Consider the following 20,453-nt stretch of genomic DNA (forward strand, 5'->3'; position numbering starts at 1 on the left):
ATGTTCCAAAGCGCTTTTAAAGCCAATGAGGTATTTTTTGAATTGTAGTGATGGTTGTACTATGTTAAAGGAGCTGTATAAATGCAAGTTGTTAGCAAGGTGAGGTATGTCAGTGCCGAGGAATGCAACAATTTTCTATTTCAGCAGCCAGCTTCAGCATCAAGTCAGTGCGTGAGCTGCAGAACCAGGTTCCCTCTGCTCTGCTGCAACAATGCACCGCAGCCCGAACTCCAGTGTGACATTTTCCATTTCCAACACCAGCTAGCCTGTGGCCTCTGTGAGTGAGATGACCAGTTTAGTGCCAACATTTGGGGTAATTTTTTCATTTCGCCGCCAAAAAAACAGAGGAGTTTTTCATCCCAGCATCCCGGCATGGATTTGCACCCAAGTCCCAGAGATAAAAAAAAGATACAGAAGCACTGGTGGAAGTGCAAGAAAGATCTAGAAGAATGATACCAGAACTGAGAGGGTACAACTTTCAGGAAAGATCAAACAGGCTGGGGCTCTTTTCTCTAGAAAATAGAAGACTAGGAAGTCTTTAATATTATGAAGGAGTTTGACAGGGTAGATTTAGAGGAGCTATTACCACTTGTCGGGGAGTCCAAAACTAGTCGCCATCATCATCATAGGCAGTCCCTCGAAGTCAAGGAAGACTTGCTTCCACTCTAAAAGTGAGTTCTCAGGTGACTGAACAGTTCAATACAGGGATTACAGTCTCTGTCACAGGTGGGGCAGACAGTGGTTGAAGGAAAGGGTGGGTGGGGAGTCTGGTTTGCCGCATGCTCCTTCCACTGCTTGCGCTTGGTTTCTGCATGCTCTCGGCGACGAGACTCGAGGTGCTCAACGCCCTCCCGAATGTTCCTCCACTTAGGGATTTCCAGGTGCTGGTGGGGATGTTACACTTTATCAAGAGGCTTTGGGGGTGTCTTTGAACTGTTTTCTCTGCCCACCTGGGGCTCGCTTGCCGTGTAGGTGTTCCGAGTAGAGCACTTGTTTTGGGAGTCTCGTGTCGGGCATGCAGACGATGTGGCCCGCCCAATGTAGCTGGTCATGTGTCGTCAGCGCTTCGATGCTGGGGATGTTGGCCTGGGCGAGGACACTGACGTTGATGCGTCTATCCTCCCAGCGGATTGGCAGGATCTTGCAGAGGCAGTGCTGGTGGTACTTCTCCAGCGCTTTGTGCTGTCTGCTGTATATAGTCCATGTCTCTGAGCCATTTAGGTGGGCGGGTATCACTACTGCCCTGTAGACCATAAGCTTGGTGCCAGATTTGAGGTGCTGGTCTTCAAACACTCTCTTCCTCAGGTGTTCGAAGGCTGTGCTGGCACACTGGAGGCAGTGTTGGACCTCATCATCAATGTCTGCCCTTGCTGAAAGTAGGCTCCCGAGGTATGGAAAATGGTCCACTTTGACCAGGGCCGCGCCGTGGATTTTGATAACCAGGGTGCAGTACTGTGTGGTAGGGTCAGGTTGGTGGAGGACCTTTGTCTTACGGATGTTTAGCGTAAGGCCCATGCTTTCGTATGCCTCAGTGAAGGTGTTGACGATGGCTTGAAGTTCGGCCTCCGAGTGTGCGCAGATGCAAGTGTCGTCCGTGTATTGTAGTTCGATGACAGGATGGGACGACCTTGGATCTAGCCTGGAGGCGACATAGGTTGAACAGGTTCCCGTTGGCTCTATAGTTTAGTTCCACTCCAGCGGGGAGCTTGTATAAGATAGCCACTGATAAATCCAATAAGGAATTCAGGAAAAACTTCTTTACCCAGAGAGCGGTGTGAATGTCAAACCTGGCATCAGTTAGAGTGGTTGAGGCGAATCGCATAGATGCATTTAAGGGGAAGCTAGATAATTCCATCAAGTTACATCGAGTGTACAGCACAGAAACAGGCCATTTGGCTCAACTGGTCAATGCTAACATTTCTACGTGCCTCCTCCCACTCTACTTCATCTAACCCTATCCGCATATCCTTCTATTCCTTTCTCCCTTGGATACTTAGCTAGTTTCTTGTTAAATGTAACTATCCCATTCGCCTCAACTACTCTTTGTGGCAGCACATTCCATATTCTTACCACTCTGACACCACAGTGTCAGCTGTGGCTCAGTGTAGCACACCCCTGGGTCTTGAGCCCCCAAAAATCTAGGCTGACACTCCAGTGCATTGCCGAATGAGTCTGCACTGTCGGAGGTGCCGTCTTTCAGAAGAGATGTTAAACCGAGGTCCCGTCTGCTCTCTCAGGTGAACGTAAAAACATAGAAAACAGAAACATAGAAAATAGGTGCAGGAGCAGGCCATTCGGCCCTTCGAGCCTGCACCACCATTCAATAGATCATGGCTAATCATGCAACTTCAGTACCCCATTCCTGCTTTCTCTCCATACCCTTTGATCCCTTTAGCCGCGATCTCTCACTGCTCCTCCGCTCCTCATCTTCCTCATATACTGACCTTTTGTCCCCCCGATGGCAAATAAATCAGCTTTGTTTTAAACCACTATTTTGAAGAAGAGCAGGGGAGTTATCCCCAGTTTCCTGGCCAATATTTATCCCTCAATCAATGTAACAAAAAAACAGATTATCTGGACATTATCACATTGCTGTTTGTGGGAGCTTGCTGTGTGCAAGTTGACTGCCGCGTTTCCTACATTACAACAGTGACTACACTTCAAAAGTACTTTATTGGTGTAAAGTGCTTTGAGATGTCCGGTGGTTGTAAAAGGCGCTATATACATCCAAGTCTTTTCTCTTTCGTTAAAGAAGTTTCTCCTGAATTCGCTGTTGGACTTATTATTAGTGACTATCTTATATTTATGACCTCTAGTTTTGGATTCCCCCATATGTGCAAACATTTTCTCCACGTCTACCCTATCAAACCTTTTCATTATTTTAAAGACCTACCTGAGGGAGAAAGGAATAGAAAAATATGTTGATGGGGTAAGATGAAGTAAACAGAGTGGGAGGAGCCTTATGTGGAGCATAGGCTAAGTGGCCTGTTTCTATGCAGTAAATCCTATGTTCTAAAAACTAATGTCTAAACCACTGCACTGTTCAGTTCCCAACTTTGTGCAATGGTTATAGAATCACAAACTGTGATCATTTCTCAGGGCTCACTCTTCCACAATGGCTGGGAGAGATTTAAACAGACCAGCGATAGAAAAACTGCTTCACTGGCGTTTGCTGGCTGGATATGATTGCTTCAGCTGCTCAGACAAAAATCATAAGTCACCTGGTTTAGATTTACGGTTAAAAACCACCACTTTTGGGGTGAAGGAAAGGGCCCCGGTGCAGGAGACCATCAAGGTTGAAAGGAGTAGAAGGGAAGACGAGATATTTTGAAAGTAGTGATTAGATAATGTGCGCTTCCTCTGATAACATGGGCACCATCTGTTTACATTATTGATTTCCCATCACCTTCAGAGCTATCTTGGGCAGCCACCCAACAAGTGTGAACGTGTTAAAAGTCTCCCTTCTCAGGGTCTAAGACAAATAGTGCAGGTACTCTCAACCCATTTCTCAGCGAGTACAAATTTGCAACACAGGCCTGCCTCTAAGTTGCCATTAGTTGGTATGCCTTTTCTTAATAGTATCATCAAACAAAAAACCTAACAAACGTGCCCCCTTTTTAGAGAACTAAAACAAGAAGTATACATTCCTGTCCCTGTGGTGCCCACCGGTACCGGAAGGCTTCGAGCGTACAGGAAGGCCTCGAGCGTACAGGAAGGCCTCGAGCGTACGGGAAGGCCTCGAGCGTACGGGAAGGCCTCGAGCGTACGGGAAGGCCTCGAGCGTACCGGAAGGCCTCGAGTGTACAGGAAGGCCTCGAGCGTACCGGAAGGCCTCGAGCGGATCTGCTTGCTCCATCGTCAGGGCCACCCGGGCACGGACAAGACCGCGGAAACCACAGCGATCACGTCCACGGGGGGCGCCCAACCTGGTGGCCAAAGATCAGGACTCGGAAGAGTTATGGAGATGATTGTTGTGGGAAATGACTGTGTCAGATTCTGCAGTAGGTGCTCTTCTGAGATTGAGGTTAAAGGTGCATTATTGGGGCTGGAAAGAGAGAGCTATGATTTGCATGCGGTTTGTTCTATACATAAGCCGGGATGGTTTAATGGAACAGTGAAATGGGAGCTTATTATGATTCCAGTCCATGCTTCATCTAACCCGGAACTGCTTGATGCAGGTAAGTGGGAAGATATTTCAGTACTCGGGAATGGCGTTCCTCCAATTGATTCCCAATTACCCCTCCCCCACAAAATAGGAATTAATTGTTCCAGACATATGGTGCTAATAAATTCTCACCTGCGTTTATTAATGATAATTATGCAGTGTTCTGACGCGTGACTTGCACTACAAAGAAAAGACACAGCTGTGTGAGACCTATGAGATTGATGTTAACTATTTGGTTACTATAGTACCACAGGGATATCTAATTACTCTAAAGGAGCCAGTCTTCCACAAACCAAACACTTTCTGATGAAGACTGTGCCAGGCCTCCCACTTTTCTTCAGTCGAAAACCGAGATTGGGGTGGTGGGTGAGATCATTCAGGGCTTGAGATACACAAGTTCTAAGGTTTGTTTTAATGCTGGCAAAAAATAATTGACATTCTGAGACTCCGAACCAAGAGATAAAAGTCTACTTTTATGGGATGTTGAGCAGGGCAGAATGGGGAGTGCTGGAATTTTGAGCCGCTGGAGCTAATGGGGGGTGGAGTATGGGAGGCTGGCAAAGGGAGTGTTGTTGAAGTGAAGTCTGGAGATGACAAAGGCATGCTTGTAAGGGCTTTAGTAACAGAGGGGCTGAAGTATCAGCAGAGGTACATAATGTTGAAGAGGCGGTAATAAGCAATCTTGATGATGGATAGGATGGGGTATTTGTAACTCGGTCTACGATTGAACATAGCACCAGGTTTGTGAACGGTATGATTCAGAGGCCGCCAAGGGGGATGGTTTAAAGGTTAAGGGAGCGGAGTTTATGGTGGGGGCCGAAGATGATGCTTTTAGTCTTCCTAATGTTGGACCATAGGAAGTTGTGTCTCATCCAGGACCCGATGCCAGACCAGCAGTCTGATGCACAGAGGCAGTCCAGGGACCTAGAGAAGTAGTGGAGAGGTAGAGTTGGGTACCATCAGCATACATGTGGAAGGTGACTCTATGCCTGTGGATAATGTTGCCATGGGGCAGGTAGGGGCCTAGGATAGACTCTGGGGGCAATGTGCAAGGAAGTGAAGAAAAGTGGCTGCATTTGGATGGGTGTGAATGGAACTGTGCAAAGGCAGTCTCATCGAGTTGGACCAAGGAGGAGGGGTGTTGAAAGATGATAGCATGGTTAATCATATCAAATGCTGCAGAAGCATCAAAGGGGGACAAGGAGGACACAGTAATACTTGATGTGATCAAGCCTATGTGCATCGAGTATGCTTCAGTTTGTGCTCCTCTGATTTGAGGCAGCAGAGGTGGCGACTATACTGGGGGAGCAACACGAGTGGAAGACAGATTGACTTAAATGGGAACAAGGGTTTTGAAAGCAGAGGAGAAGGAGCGATTAAGCAGGACAGCGGCATTGTAGGGGATAAACCAAGCTTTCGGTATCCCGTTTACAATTCAGAAATTCCTGGACGACTGACTCAAAAACGGAACTGTTTCAAAATCAGACAGCTGGCAGTCTTAAAACAGTGCCCCTTAAATACAGCGAAACCACAGCTGGATTCCATGGCCTGCAACGGGTCATTGGAGCCATAATGTAAAGTGAAAGTACTGGTGCTGAGGCCGTGTAGCTGCTGCCATTTGCTGGGAAACGTTAAGTTAGTTTAAGGACACAAGCCATAGAATGTGATAAGTATGGCTTAGAAACATAGAAACATAGAAAATAGATACAGGAGTAGGCCATTCGGCCCTTCGAGCCTGCACCACCATTCAATAAGATCATGGCTGATCATTCACCTCAGTACCCCTTTCCTGCTTTCTCTCCATACCCCTTGATCCCTTTAGCCGTAAGGGCCATATCTAACTCCCTCTTGAATATATCCAATATTCATTCTCAGCCCTGAATGGGAAAGAACGGTTAGTTACTGTCAGCTATAGAATGTGAAAGAACAGCCAATCGGTCTCAGTCACTGGTGTAACGTATTTGCTTCATGGGTTCTTTGCTTAAGAATTCATAGCAACACATTGCTATTAAGAACTAGTTGGTTTATTAACAAAGGTTTAACAATCACACAACACATTACCAGTTCATCCACTAGGCTCACAACTGCATGCCTCATCGTGGATGACCTAAACCCAACTGACTGGGGTTTTATTGAGTCCTGTGAACATCATGTGACTGGCTAAGCCACTCACAGTGCAACAACCCTACAACTATTTTGAGTTGCATCAATAATCAAATGCCCCCCTGATTAAAGGGGGAGCTTACTCCAAAAAACTTTTCAAGTGCCCCCTTGTTTTTGGGGGAGAGGGGGACTAAAAACACAAATTATAAAAGTGCCCGCTGGCTAAAAGGGGAAGGGGGCACTAGAACCGACAAACTTAAACAAATTAAATTTTGGACATGGTTCAAATTAAAATTTAGTTGCCTGGGGTGATGATGCACTCCAGACCCTCCGGCGCCCACCTCTCGCGGAAGGCCGCGTGCTCCATCTCCAGGGACACCCTGGCTCGGATGTAAGCGCGGAAGAGAGGCAGGCAGTCAGGCTGAACGACCTCCTCGACCGCCGCTGCCTGGACCAGCTGATGGCACCCTTGGCAATCCTACGAGGAGGCCCTTGGACCTACCCGCTCCCCTCCGCACAGGGTGCCCAAAGATCAGGAGTGTGGGACTGAAGTGCAACCAGAATTTGAGGAGCAGCCCCTTTAAATATTGGAATAGGGGCTGCAACCTCGCACATTCCGTAAAAACATGGAACACGGACTCTTCCAGACCGCAGGAATTGCAGGCGGCCTGGGAGCCCGTGAACCAACTTAAAAACTTCTTGCACGGGACTGCTCCGTGCACCACCATCCAGGCTAAGTCCCCGATGAATAGAGGGGGCAATAGCCCTACAACTCTTTTGATTGAGAACAATAAAGAAATAAATCAACTGCCCCCTTATTAAAAGGGCGGGGGGTGGGGAGGAACACTCCAAACACTTTTCAGGTGCCCTTTTTTTGCTTTTGTTTTTGGTTTTTTTGTGTGTTTTTTTTGTGGGTTTTTTTAGGGCACCGAGAGACAACTTATACAAGTGCCCCCTGACTGAGGGGACACTAAAACCGGCAATAAAACAAATTAACTTTTAAAACATATAAAATCAAATTAAAATTTGGTTGCCGGGGATGATGATGCACTCCAGTCCCTCCGGCGCCTACCTCTCGCGGAAGGCCGCGAGCGTACCGGTGCACACCGCATGCTCCATCTTTAGGGACACCCTGGCCCAGATGTAAGCACGGAAGAGGGGCAGGCAGTCAGGTTGAACGACCCCCTCGACCGCCCGCTGCCTGGACCGGCTGATGGCACCCTTGGCCGTGCCCAGGAGCAGTCCTACAAGGAGGCCCTTGGACCTACCCGCTCCCCTCCGCACAGGGTGCCCAAATATCAGGAGTGTGGGACTGAAGTGCAGCCAGAAATTGAGGAACAGCCCCTTTAAATAATGGAACAGGGGCTGCAACCTCGCACATTCAGTAAAAACATGGAACACGGACTCTTCCAGACCGCAGAAATTGGAGGCGGCCTGGGAGCCCGTGAACTGACTTAAAAACTTATTGCATGGGACTGCTCCGTGCAACACCCTCCAGGCCAAGTCCCCAATGAATGGGGGGAGGCAACAGCCCTGCAAACCTGTGAGCATACTCACAGGTGCATACATTGCAAGTGGAATGAGAAAAGAGTGACTAGCTATTCACAGTCAGGGAATGAAAAAAGAATTGGCTATCATTCTCATCTGTGAGAAAAGTACATCGGTACTGTTGTTTCTTCAATGTCAGTAGTGCCTTAGGCCCATGCCATACTAGTTTATTCTGGTAATTGTATATTATCTCTTGTGGATATAGTCAGGCTGTACATTTTGTAGGCCTAAAGTAATTATGGACTGTACTGTGTGATCACAACAAACTCCAGTTTAATCACCATGCACAGAGTTTATATACAGGCAGGGAAACATTCCTGCAGAACACGGTAAACTTTCTTTAGGTGGTAGCCGAGTCTATTTTTGTGTAGTAATAATTTAGTAAATGAACAACCACAGCAAATGGATGAGTTGAACAAAATCACAGTGCCTGTAAAAAGAAACAAATTCAGCCATCTAGCTAACTAACAACAGGACAGTCCTAACTTAACTTAAATCAGTGGCAAAGAGAATCGGACGAGGTGTAAACCGGGCAGCTGATTCATTCCGGCCCATTATAAATGTTAAAATGAGCCCCATTGTAATTCCATTGGCACCAAGTTTATTTTATGCCTCTCCAATGTTCCCCGTAAACTGAGCTTTGTTCTGCGTGGCCTCTTTCGTTTAGTGCGCTGTTCCTTTAAATTTCTGTGCACGCGCTACGTTGACTGAAGAAGCCGGTGAGTGGACTGCGCGGGACCAGAGGGAACATTGTCCCTCTCTGCCTCTGCTACTGAAGGCCTTAACTCACTGCTGGGATACATTTCACCAAGTGATTGCCCAAGTGACCATTATTCATCTGTGAGCCTGGACGGCAAGTGTTGCAATAAAAATAACTTGGACTAAAATCTCAAACTGCAGTAGAAGAAAATTTCATTAGCACCAAAAGGAAAACAGAATGGTTCCAGATACAATTAAACTGTGGCTAATTTTTCACCATGTCCTGCACCTTGGGTCAACTTAATTAAAGTAAAGCACAGGCAAACAAATATTCAAATTCTCCAGTCAAAATATTGTGGGTTCAAGCCCCACTACAGGACTTGAGCACATACTCTGACACTTCACTGCAGTACTGAGGGCATGCTGCACTGTCAGAGGTGCTGTCTTGTCAGATGTAATGTTAAACTGAGGCTCTGCCTGCCTTTCCTGAGGACGTAAAAAATTCAAAGAAGAGCAGATGAGTTCTCCCAGTGTCCTGGCCAATATTTTATCCCTCAACCAAAGCAGTCGTTCCTCTCACTGCCAGATGTGGGACCTCAATGTCCGCAACATGACAACTGTGTTTGCCTACATAACATCAGTGACCATGTTTCAAAACTAATTTATAGGCTGCAAAGTACTTTGTGACATCCTGAGGATATGAAAGGTGCTATAGAAATACAAATTCTTTCTATATACAGTTTTACAAAGCAAAGCACATATGTACGCACATAATTGTATGTGTGTATTTATAGAGTAAACCAAAAGTCACAGTTCATTATCTGGCCTAGTCTGAGTTCGCTGGTCACAGCCAGGACAGGAGTTGGGTGAGCTACAGTTGGGTTGGGGAGGAAATATTCAACGGGGATTCTCACTCTGATGACCTCTACTGGAAAAATGAAAAATGTATTTCCCTGCGCATTTTCAGGAAACTGTCTTTTCGCCTCTTGCCATCTTTGCACATGCCAAATGTAGAATGCAGGTACATTTAATCAAATATGTAAATGGGAAGAACAATGACAGATATAATTTAATATGGCTGTAAAGTATTGCACATAGGAAGTAATATGTCCTTATTATACAGTTAAGAGAAGGTCACTCTGTGACCAGTTACCTTTATTACCAAGACCTCAAGAGCTAGACGGTGGGTGGAGCTTCCCCTTTTATGCCAGGAAGACCAGGTTAGGAGTGTCTCCCACAAGTTCATCCCCTGCGGTCAGTGTCTCAAGGTGTACAACTTAGGTCAGCTTATGCATGGGTTACAATGAGTGTTGAATACATGACATCACCTCTCCCCCAAAGTCTTATTGGGATCACAGGTTAAGTCTCGTTGGTGGTTTATGCTCCCTTGTAGAGCGCCTGAGTTGGGGCTCTGATTGTTGGGCGCTGGCCTGAGTGTCTGCTGTTTGCGGTGCCTCAGGCCTGTCCGGACTGTCCACAGTGACTGTGCTCTCCTCCACTTGGTTCCGGTGTTCGGTCACCTGTAGTGGAGTAAACTCTGCACCGTGTTCTTCATTTGCTTCTTCTATGGGGTTGCTGAACCTCCTTTTAGTTTGATCCACGGGTTTGCGGCAGATTTGTCCATTGGTAAGTAAAACCCTATTCCCCTCTTTGGCAATCACAGTGCCTGCAAGCCATTTGGGCCCTGCAGCTTAATTAAGGACAAAAACATTTTCATTGACATCACTACATCGCGCCCTCGCATTCCTGTCATAGTAGTCACATTGTGACTGACGCCTGCTCTCAACAATTTCTTTCATAGTAGGGTGTATAAGGGATAACCTGGTTTTGAGCGTCCTTTTCATTAGCAGCTCTGTGGGTGGAACCCCTGTGAGCGAGTGTGGTCGGGAACTATTGGCCAACAGGAGACGTAATAAGCAGCTTTGTAGGGAACCCCCTTGGATTCTGAGCATCCCCTGTTTGATTATCTGCACTGCTCGTTCTGCTTGACCATTTGAGGCTGGCTTGAACGGTGCCGTTCTGACATGGTTGATTCCATTGCCTGCCATGAAATCCTGGAATTCAGTGCTTGTGAAGCACGGGCCATTGTCGCTGACCAAGACATCCGAACATTGCCCGTAGACTTTCTACCGTGGCAGAGGATGTGCTTGAATTTAAAATGGCACACTCAATCCATTTGGAGTAGGCGTCTACTACAACCAAAAACATTTTTCCCATGAAAGGACCTGCGTAGTCCACATGGTTGCGTGACCATGGCTTGGCGGGCCAGGACCAGGGGCTAAGGGTTCCCTGGGTGCGTTGCCCAGCTGAGCACACGTGTTGCACCTGCGAACACAAAGTTCCAGGTCTGCTTCTATCCCTGGCCACCAAACGTGTGACCTGGCAATTGCCTTCATCATGACAATGCCCGGGTGCTCATTGTGAAGTTCTCTGATAACCACCTCTCTGCCCTTCTGGGGCATGACTACGCGGTTTCCCCACAGTAAGCAATCGGCCTGAATCGAGTGTTCATCTTTGCGCCTATGAAAGGGTTTAAACTCCTGAGGGCATGCCCCGTACGTGGCTGCCCAGTCCCCATTCAGGACACATTTCTTAACTAAAGACAGTAGCGGGTCTCTATTTGTCCAGACTTTAATCTGACAGGCTGTCACAAGTGAGCCTTCGCTTTCGAAAGCTTCAACAGCCATGACCATCTCAGCAGCATGCTCAGTTGCCCCCTCAGTGGTGGCTAGTGGGAGCCTGCTGAGTGCATCGGCGCAGTTTTCAGTGCTCAGTCTGTGCCGAATTGTGTAGTCATAGGCGGCTAACGTAAGTGCCCACCTCTGTATGCCGGCCAATGCATTTATGGCCTTGTTGTCGGCCAAAAGGGACGTCAGGGGTTTGAGATCTGTCTCCAGCTCAAATTTCTTGCAAAACAGGTACTGGTGCATTTTTGTACCGCATATACACATGCTAGCGCTTCCTTTTCTATCATCCCGTAGCCCCTTTCTGCCCGGGACAGACTTCTGGAGGCATAAGCTACTGGCTGTAACTGACCATTAGCATTCACATACTGCAACACACACCCGACCCCAAGGACGACGCATCACACATTAAAACTAGTTTCTTACACAGGTCATATAACGTTAACAGTTTGTTGGAGCACAGCAAGTTACGTGCTCTATCAAAAGCCCTTTCCTGGCTGTCCCCCCAGACCCAATCGCGACCTTTGCATAGGACATGTGTAGCGGCTCTAACAGCATGCTCAATTTGGGAAGAAAGTTGCCAAAATAGTTCAGGAGCCCCAGGAACGAAAGCAGCTCCGTCATGTTACGGGGTCTGGGTGCTCTCTAGATCGCTTCCGTTTTGGACGCAGTAGGTCTGATCCCGTCTGCTGCTACCCTCCTCCCCAGGAATTCTACCTCTGGAGCTAAGAAGACGGACTTCGTCTTTTTCAGTCGCAGCCCTACGCGGTCCAGTCTGCGTAGCACCTCCTCCAGGTTGTGGAGGTGTTCTTCAGTATCGCGACCCGTGATGAGGACGTCGTCTTGAAAAACCACCATCCTTGGGATCGACTTGAGGAGGCTTTCCTTATTTCGCTGAAAGATCGTGGCGGCCGAGCGAATCCCGAACGGACATCTGTTGTACTCAAACAACCCCTTGTGTGTCGTGATGGTGGTCAGCTTCTTTGACTCACTCGCCAGCTCCTGGGTCATGTAAGCTGAGGTCAGGTCCAATTTTGAAAAAGGTTTGCCACCGGATAGCATCGCAAAGAGGTCCTCCGCTCTTGGTAGTGGGTACTGGTCTTGGAGTGACACCCGATTGATGGTGGCCTTGTAATCGCCACATATTCTGACCGACCCATCCGCCTTGAGCACCGGCACGATCGGGCTCGCCCAGTCACTGAATTCAACTGGCGAGATGATGCCTTCCCTCAGCAGGCGGTCCAATTCACATTCGATCTTTTCCCGCATCACATATGGCACCGCTCTGGCCTTGTGGTGTACTGGCCTGGCATCCGGGTTTATGTGAATCACTACCTTGGCCCCCATGAAAGTGCCGATGCCGGGTTGAAATAATGAGTCAAATTTGTCCAGGACCTGTGAGCATGATACTCACTCCACAGAAGAAATTTCATTGACATCGCCCCATTTCCAGTTCATGACAGCAAGCCAACTCCTCCCCAGTAGTGCGGAACCATCCCCCGGGACAATCCAGAGTGGCAACCTGGTCACGACTACCGTGGCGCTGCCTAGCACCAGAATGATCTCCTTTGTATATGTCCGTAGCAGTGCGTCAATCGGCAATAATGTAGGCCTCCTGACCTTGGACACCCACAACCTTTCGAACTATATGATACTCATCAGGGACTGGCTGGCCCCCGTGTCTAGCTCCATTAATACTGGGATGCCATTGAGGAGCACGTTCATCATTATCGGTGGCGTCCTGGTATATGAACTGTATATGTGCTCCACATGAACTCGCTGAACTTCAGCTTCCAGCGATTTCTCCAAGTATTTATTTGGCCTCGTAGGGCTTACATCGGGCCCGTCCTCCTCGTACATCAACCTGGCTGCAGGCTTCCTGCACATACGTGCCAAATGACCGCTGACGTTGCAGTTTCTGCAGGTATATTGCTGATACCTGCAAGCTCTGGCTGGGTGTTTGCCTCCACACCTCCAGCATGAGCTAGAGGCCCTATTGTTGGAAACAAAAGGTCCATTACCAGTCGATTGTCTCTGAGTGTCTCTGTAACTGTCCTTAAGCGCACCATTAACAGGTGTTGGTGGCCCCATTACTGGCCGCATTGTCCATTGCGATGGCATGAATCGCCGTTCAGTTAGCCATTGTCTCTGTGGCTAGGGTTTGGGTTCGACTGCATGCTGGGGCATGTCCGATTGCCCTTGTCTGCCTAGATTACTGTGTGCCGCATTAACAATGTTGACTCCCTGGTCGTTTGCCACAATTGAGCCAAGATTTTTGCCATAAATCATTCTGGTCTCTTCCTCCCCTGAGATAAATGTCTGGGCTATCAGAGGCGCCGCTTCCAAGGTCAAGTCTTTGGTCTCAATCAGTTTCCTGAAAACCCCAGCGTGCCCGATGGCCTCAATAAAAAAGTCTTCCATCATCTCCGCTGTGCATGCATCTGGGAACTTACATAGGCTCCCCAGTTGCCGGAGATCTGCCACAAAGTCTAGAACACTTTGCCCTTCTCGCCGCCAGTGCGTGTAAAACCGGTGTCTCGCCATGTGCATGCTGCTCGCCAGTTTAAGGTGTTCCCCAGTCAACTAACTGAGCTCTTCGAACGTCTTGTCCGCTGGCTTTCTGGCGCTAGAAGGTCCTTCATCAGGGAGTATGGGTTCTGGATCCACAAACCATCAGGAGATGAGTCCTGCGTTTGTCGGACGAATCCTGTCCCAACCATTCCTTAGTGTCAAAACTTTGCTGTAGTCTCTCAATAAAGTCATCCCAATCATCACCAACACAGTACCTCTCTTCTGTGCTGCTAGTGGCCATGCTCGCGTGGTTTCAATCCCAGTTTCTCGTTGCCAATAATATGTCCTTACTATACAGTATAAATGAACACGAGGCCCATACTTGAGAGGAGATCACTCTGTGACCAATTACCTTTATTACCAAAGACCTCAAGAGCTAGACTTCCCCTTTTATACTGGAAAGTTCAGGTTAGGTGTGTCTGCCACAAGTTCGCTCCCTGTGGTCAGTGTCTCAAGGTGTACAACTTAGGTCAGCTTATACATGGGTTACAATGACAGTTGAATACATGACAGGAAGAACAGATTGGGGTTGCAAAAGTACTCCATAAATAGTGTTAAAATAGCGATGTGTAAAGTTGAAAGAGATCTGGGTATTTTAGTATATTTGGCCTTCAACATGTGCAATCACTGCAGAGCAGCACTCACCCAAGCCGATAGTGGGAGAATATCCGGTTTTACAGTGCTTTGATCAGTGAATAATGTGTCCCGCTCTGGTCACCGAGATGTGAAGAAGACATTTAAGCTGCGGAGATGATTCAGCAAATAGCCGAGAGAATAATCTCAGGCAGAGATCGTGATTAAAAAATTGGAGAAACTTGGCCTTTCCAGCCTTGGGAGACAACTGTGAGCTGACCTATAATAATAGAGTTTTAGTGGACCATTGAGCCCGTGCTCACTCTCTATCCACTTAGTCCCATTCCCCTGTCCTTTTTCTATACCTGTTTAATTTTCTCCAAATATTTAACCACTTCCATTTTAAAAACTATTATGGAGGCTGCTTCTACCACAATCTGTGGTCGGGCACTCCATGTCCTAACAACCCTCTGTATAAAGCATGTTTTCTGACTGCCTTTCATTTTATTGGGGAAGATCTTAAATTTATGCCCTCGAGTTACTGATCCTCGCTGAGATTAAGACTGTGCACTTAATCTTTCCTTCTCATAGGGAAGATAGGCTGGATGTTATGAACTGTTTTAATTTTATATTAACTCCTACATTTATTATAAATTCTATAATGATATACATAGAAACATAGAAAATAGGTGCAGGAGTAGGACAATCGGCCCTTCGAGCCTGCACCGCCATTCAATGAGTTCATGGCTGAACATGCAACTTCAGTACCCCATTCCTGCTTTCTCGCCATACCCCTTGATCCCACTAGTAGTAAGGACTACATCTAACGCCTTTTTGAATACATGTCATATAAGTTTATTACACAACCCCCGTTGCTCATCAACAGAATAGGCTCATTGTGATCAGGGCCCAGGAGAGGCATGATTTTGGGGGCCAGTAGAAGCGAGGGCCCAGGGGCAGCACGGGCCAGTCCACACTGCAATATGTGTGCGCACTAGGCCTATGCAGCAGAGCTGGTCTCCAGTCGTCTTGGGTAATCCTTGCCACTGGACCACGATTTAGCTCTGTCAAGCCCGTGTGGTGGCTGGTGTTCAACGGCATTAAAAAAATCCACACACAGGCATCTTCCACCCTTCAATATGTAGCTCAGGACCTGGAATATTAGGTCCTTCATTGAAACACCTGTGAACTCATCCCTTTTTGGCGTGGAAGCAAGTCATCCTTGATACGAGGGACTGCCTATGATGATGCTGATGAGGCTCCTTGGTTGGAATTGATGATAACATATTACAATCGCACAACTACCAATCTACCAAATCAATCTGTCGAATTGACATAAATTTGAAATGAAATCTCAAGCAGCGTTTCCAGTGTGGGCAGATCAAGCAGCGTTTCCAGTGTGGGCAGACCAAGCAGCGTTTCCAGTGTGGGCAGACCAAGCAGCGTTTCCAGTGTGGGCAGACCAAGCAGTGTTTCCAGTGTGGGCAGACCAAGCAGCGTTTCCAGTGTGGGCAGACCAAGCAGCGTTTCCAGTGTGGGCAGACCAAGCAGCGTTTCCAGTGTGGGCAGACCAAGCAGCGTTTCCAGTGTGGGCAGACCAAGCAGCGTTTCCAGTGTGGGCAGACCAAGCAGCGTTTCCAGTGTGGGCAGACCAAGCAGCGTTTCCAGTGTGGGCAGACCAAGCAGCGTTTCCAGTGTGGGCAGACCAAGCAGCGTTTCCAGTGTGGGCAGACCAAGCAGCGTTTCCAGTGTGGGCAGACCAAGCAGCGTTTCCAGTGTGGGCAGACCAAGCAGCGTTTCCAGTGTGGGCAGACCAAGCAGCGTTTCCAGTGTGGGCAGACCAAGCAGCGTTTCCAGTGTGGGCAGACCAAGCAGCGTTTCCAGTGTGGGCAGACCAAGCAGCGTTTCCAGTGTGGGCAGACCAAGCAGTGTTTCCAGTGTGGGCAGACCAAGCAGCGTTTCCAGTGTGGGTAGACCAAGCAGCGTTTCCAGTGTGGGCAGACCAAGCAGCGTTTCCAGTGTGGGCAGACCAAGCAGGCTGCAGCTAAACATTTCCCCCCCCTACCAGCGCCCGCTACCATTTAACAGGCTACCCACGGAGCTGTGCCAAACACATGCATTTCACTTGCCACTTCCACTCATCTGGTGGGAAGTGGTTCCGGGGGGATTAAAGGTTTTTATTCAGCACTAACAGAAATCAATTGGAAAAAATACTACTTCTACCATTTTCATCAGGCAAGTGTTGTGTTAGAGTTACTGTAATATGTGTAATGTGATTTGCCACCCTCGCAGGTTTGCTTAGCAGGTCCTTGAGGCAGGTAGTAATCACCAAGACAGAATGAATGAGGTGTCAGCACACCTAGCTTGCAGCATCTTGGGCTTACTAAAACAGAACAGGAGGGACTGATCGACATGGAGAGCAGAGAAGGAGAACGAGCGGTGTGAGGAGCAGACAGAGGCAGAGCGAGACCAGGCCAGAGGGAAATTGCCTTGGCACATGATTCTCAGACTATTTTGCCATTACAAATCACTGGCCCTAATTATTAAGTGCCTTTCTGAATGGACGAGTGTATGACATATTCTTACTGGAAAGTTCAAAAACTGCCCTTTCCACAATTTTTTCTTTTTCAAATACTTATGCACCTTTTTAAAAGATGTTCTGGATTCTTGCCGTTGTTGTTTCTGGTAGGGCATTCCTAGTCCTAACAAGCTTCTGCACAAAAAAAAATTCTAACCTCTCCCATCATTCGTTTGGTGATTATCTTAAATTTATGTCCTCAAGTTACTGACTCACTGACCGCTGGAAACAGCTTTTCCCTGTTTACCTTGTCAAAGCCCTTCATCATTTTGAACAGCTTCATCAGATCTCTTAAACCACCTTGGCTGTAATGAAAAGTGCTTGTTTCTCCAGTCTCTCCTCATAATTAAAGCTTCCCTAGGAAGAAATCAACCGCATGCCACCTCACGTCTGGAGTTGATGAGACCGAAGAACGGGAGAAGTAAATCAAGTAAAGGAACAGATATCCAATGTGCTCAATGAGATAGCAGTCAGGATGGAGGAATGTGAATTTTTCAGCCACTGTCAGCATCAAGCACTCTCGGGTTAGGTAAACGCGGGCTGGTTAAAATGTAAATCTCCCTCGACTCTGCCTTAATAACATTCCTTGATTCCAACCTCAGAAGAGCAAGTACGCCTGCACTAATTTGAACGTTTCCACTTGCTGCCATTTTTTTCCTCAATGGGTGAGATAAGCTGTGCCACATTGTGGAGAATTGTGCACAATGGGTTCATGGACACTCAGAACTGAGTTTAGCTGGCATTTTTATTTGGAACTATAATGGAGGTAGTTTTGTGATACAGGTCAGAGTAAATCATGAAAGCTGTAGATAGAATAGAATAACAAACAATATTAGGAGCGAATCTCCAGTCAAATGTGGTTGGGAAAATGTTGGAGTCCTTTATTAAAGAAGCAGTAGCAGGACATTTGGAAAAGCATAACTCGGTCAGGCAGAGTCAGCATGAATTTATGAAGGGGCGGTCATGTTTGACAAATTTGCTGGAGTTCTTTGAGGATGTAATGAACACAAAAAATCTGCAAAAGGACAGAGACAGGCTAAGTGAGTGGGCAAAAATTTGGCAGATAGAGTATAATGTTGGAAAATGTGCGGTCATGCATTTTGGCAGAAAAAAAATCAAAGAGCAAATTATTATTTAAATGGAGAAACATACAAACGTAGAAAGTAGGTGCAGGAGTAGGCCATTCGGCCCTTCGAGCCTGCACCACCATTCAATATGATCATGGCTGACCATGCAACTTCAGTACCCCATTCCTGCTTTCTCTCCATACCTACTGATCCCTTTAATTGTAAGGGCCATATCTAACACCCTTTTGAATATATCTAACGAACTGGCCTCAACAACTTTCTGTGGTAGAGAATTCCACAGGTTCACAATTCTCCTCATCTCGGTTCTAAATGGCTTACCCCTTATCCTTAGACTGTGACCCCTGGTTCTGGACTTTCCCAGCATCGGGAACATTCTTCCTGCATCTAACCTGTCCAATCCCGTCAGAATTTTATATGTTTCTATGCGATCCTCTCTCATTCTTATAAATTCCAGTGAATATAAGCATCCTAGATCCAGTCTTTCTTCATATATCAGTCCTGCCATCCCGGGAATCAGTCTGGTGGACCTCAATAGCAAGAATGTCCTTCTGCAGATCAGGAGATGAAAACTGCACACAACACTCAAGGTGTGGTCTCACCAAGGCCCTGTACAACTGCAATAAGATCTCTGTGCTCCTATACTCAAATCCCCTCACTATGAAGGCCAGCATGCCAATTGCTTTCTTTACTGCCTGCTGTACCTGCATGCCTACCTTCAATGACTGATGTACCATTGTACATTAATGATTTAGACGGGGGGATTAAATGTAGTATCTCCAAATTTGTGGATGACACTAAGTTGGGTGGCAGTGTGAGCTGCGAGGAGGATGCTATGAGGCTGCAGAGTGACTTGGATAGGTTAGGTGAGTGGGCAAATGCATGGCAGATGAAGTATAATGTGGATAAATGTGAGGTTATCCACTTTGGTGGTAAAAACAGAGACAGACTATTATCTGAATGGTGACAGATTAGGAAAAGGGGAGGTGCAACGAGACCTGGGTGTCATGGTACATCAGTCATTGAAGGTTGGCATGCAGGTACAGCAGGCGGTTAAGAAAGCAAATGGCATGTTTTTCTCTTCATATATTTATAGAAGCTTTTGCAGTCAGTTTTTATGTTCCCAGCAAGCTTCCTCTTGTACTCTATTTTCCCCCTCTTAATTAAACCCTTAGTCCTCCTCTGTTGAATTCTAAATTTCTCCCAGTCCTCAGGTTTGTTACTTTTACTAGCCAATTTATATGCCTCTTCCTTGGTTTTAACACTATCCTTAATTTCCCTTGATGGCCACGGTTGAGCCACCTTCCCCGTTTTATTTTTACTCCAGACAGGGATGTACAATTGCTGAAGTTCATCCCTGTGATCTTTAAATGTTTGCCATTGCTTATCCACCGTCAACCCTTTAAGTATCCTTTGCCAGTCTATTCTAGCCAATTCATGCCTCATACCATCGAAATTACCTTTCCTTAAGTTCAGGAACCTAGTTTCCGAATTAACTGTGTCACTTTGCATCTTAATAAAAAATTCTACCATATTATGGTCACTTTTCCCCAAGGGGCCTCGCACAACAAGATTGCTAATCACTCCCTTCGGATGGCCAGCTCTCTAGTTGGTTCCTCGACATATTGGTCGAGAAAACCATCCCTAATACATTCCAGGAAATCCTCCTCCACCGCATTACTACCAGTTTGGTTAGCCCAATCAATATGTAGATTAAAGTAGCCCATGATAACTGCTGTACCTTTATTGCACCTTTATTGCACAGATCCCGTATTTCTTGTTTGATGTTGACCCAACCTCACTACTACTGTTTGGTGGTCTGTACACAACTCCCACTAGCGTTTTCTGTCCTTTGGTATTCTGTAGCTCCACCCATACAGATTCCACATTATCTAAGCTAATGTCCTTTCTTACTGTTGCATTAATTTCCTCTTTAACCAGCAACACCACCCCGCCTCCTTTTCCTCTCTGCCTATCCTTCCTAAATGTTGAATACCCCTGGATGTTGAGTTCCCAGCCTTGGTCACCTTGGAGCCATGTCTCTGTGATGCCAATTACATCATATCCGTTAACTGCTGTCTGCGCAGTTAATTCGTCCACTTTATTCCGGATACTCCTCGCATTGAGGCACAGAATCTTCAGTTTTGTCTTTTTAACACACTTTGCCCCTTTAGGATTTTGCTGTAATGTGGCCCTTTTTGTTTTTTGCCTTGGGTTTCTCTGCCCTCCACTTTTACTATTCTCCTTTCTATCTTTTGCTTCTGCCTCCATTTTATTTCCCTCTGTCTCCCTGCATAGGTTCCCATCCCCCTGCCATGTTAGTTTAACTCCTCCCCAACAGCACGGGCAAACACTCCCCCCAGGACATCGGTTCCGGTCCTGCCCAGGTGCAGACCGTCCGGTTTGTAATGGTCCCACCTCCCGCAGAACCGGTTCCAATGTCCCAG

General features: G+C 47.1%; 1 protein-coding gene across 1 annotated transcript in view; it reads left to right on the plus strand.

Annotated features, from left to right (window-relative positions):
- The window catches only part of LOC139275233 (rho guanine nucleotide exchange factor 17-like), a 550,636-nt gene that overhangs the window by 236,711 nt on the left and 293,472 nt on the right, over window positions 1–20,453 (plus strand). The window lies entirely within an intron of this gene.

This window comes from Pristiophorus japonicus, chromosome 10 (genome assembly GCF_044704955.1).
Source record: "Pristiophorus japonicus isolate sPriJap1 chromosome 10, sPriJap1.hap1, whole genome shotgun sequence".
NCBI classification, from domain to species: domain Eukaryota; kingdom Metazoa; phylum Chordata; class Chondrichthyes; family Pristiophoridae; genus Pristiophorus; species Pristiophorus japonicus.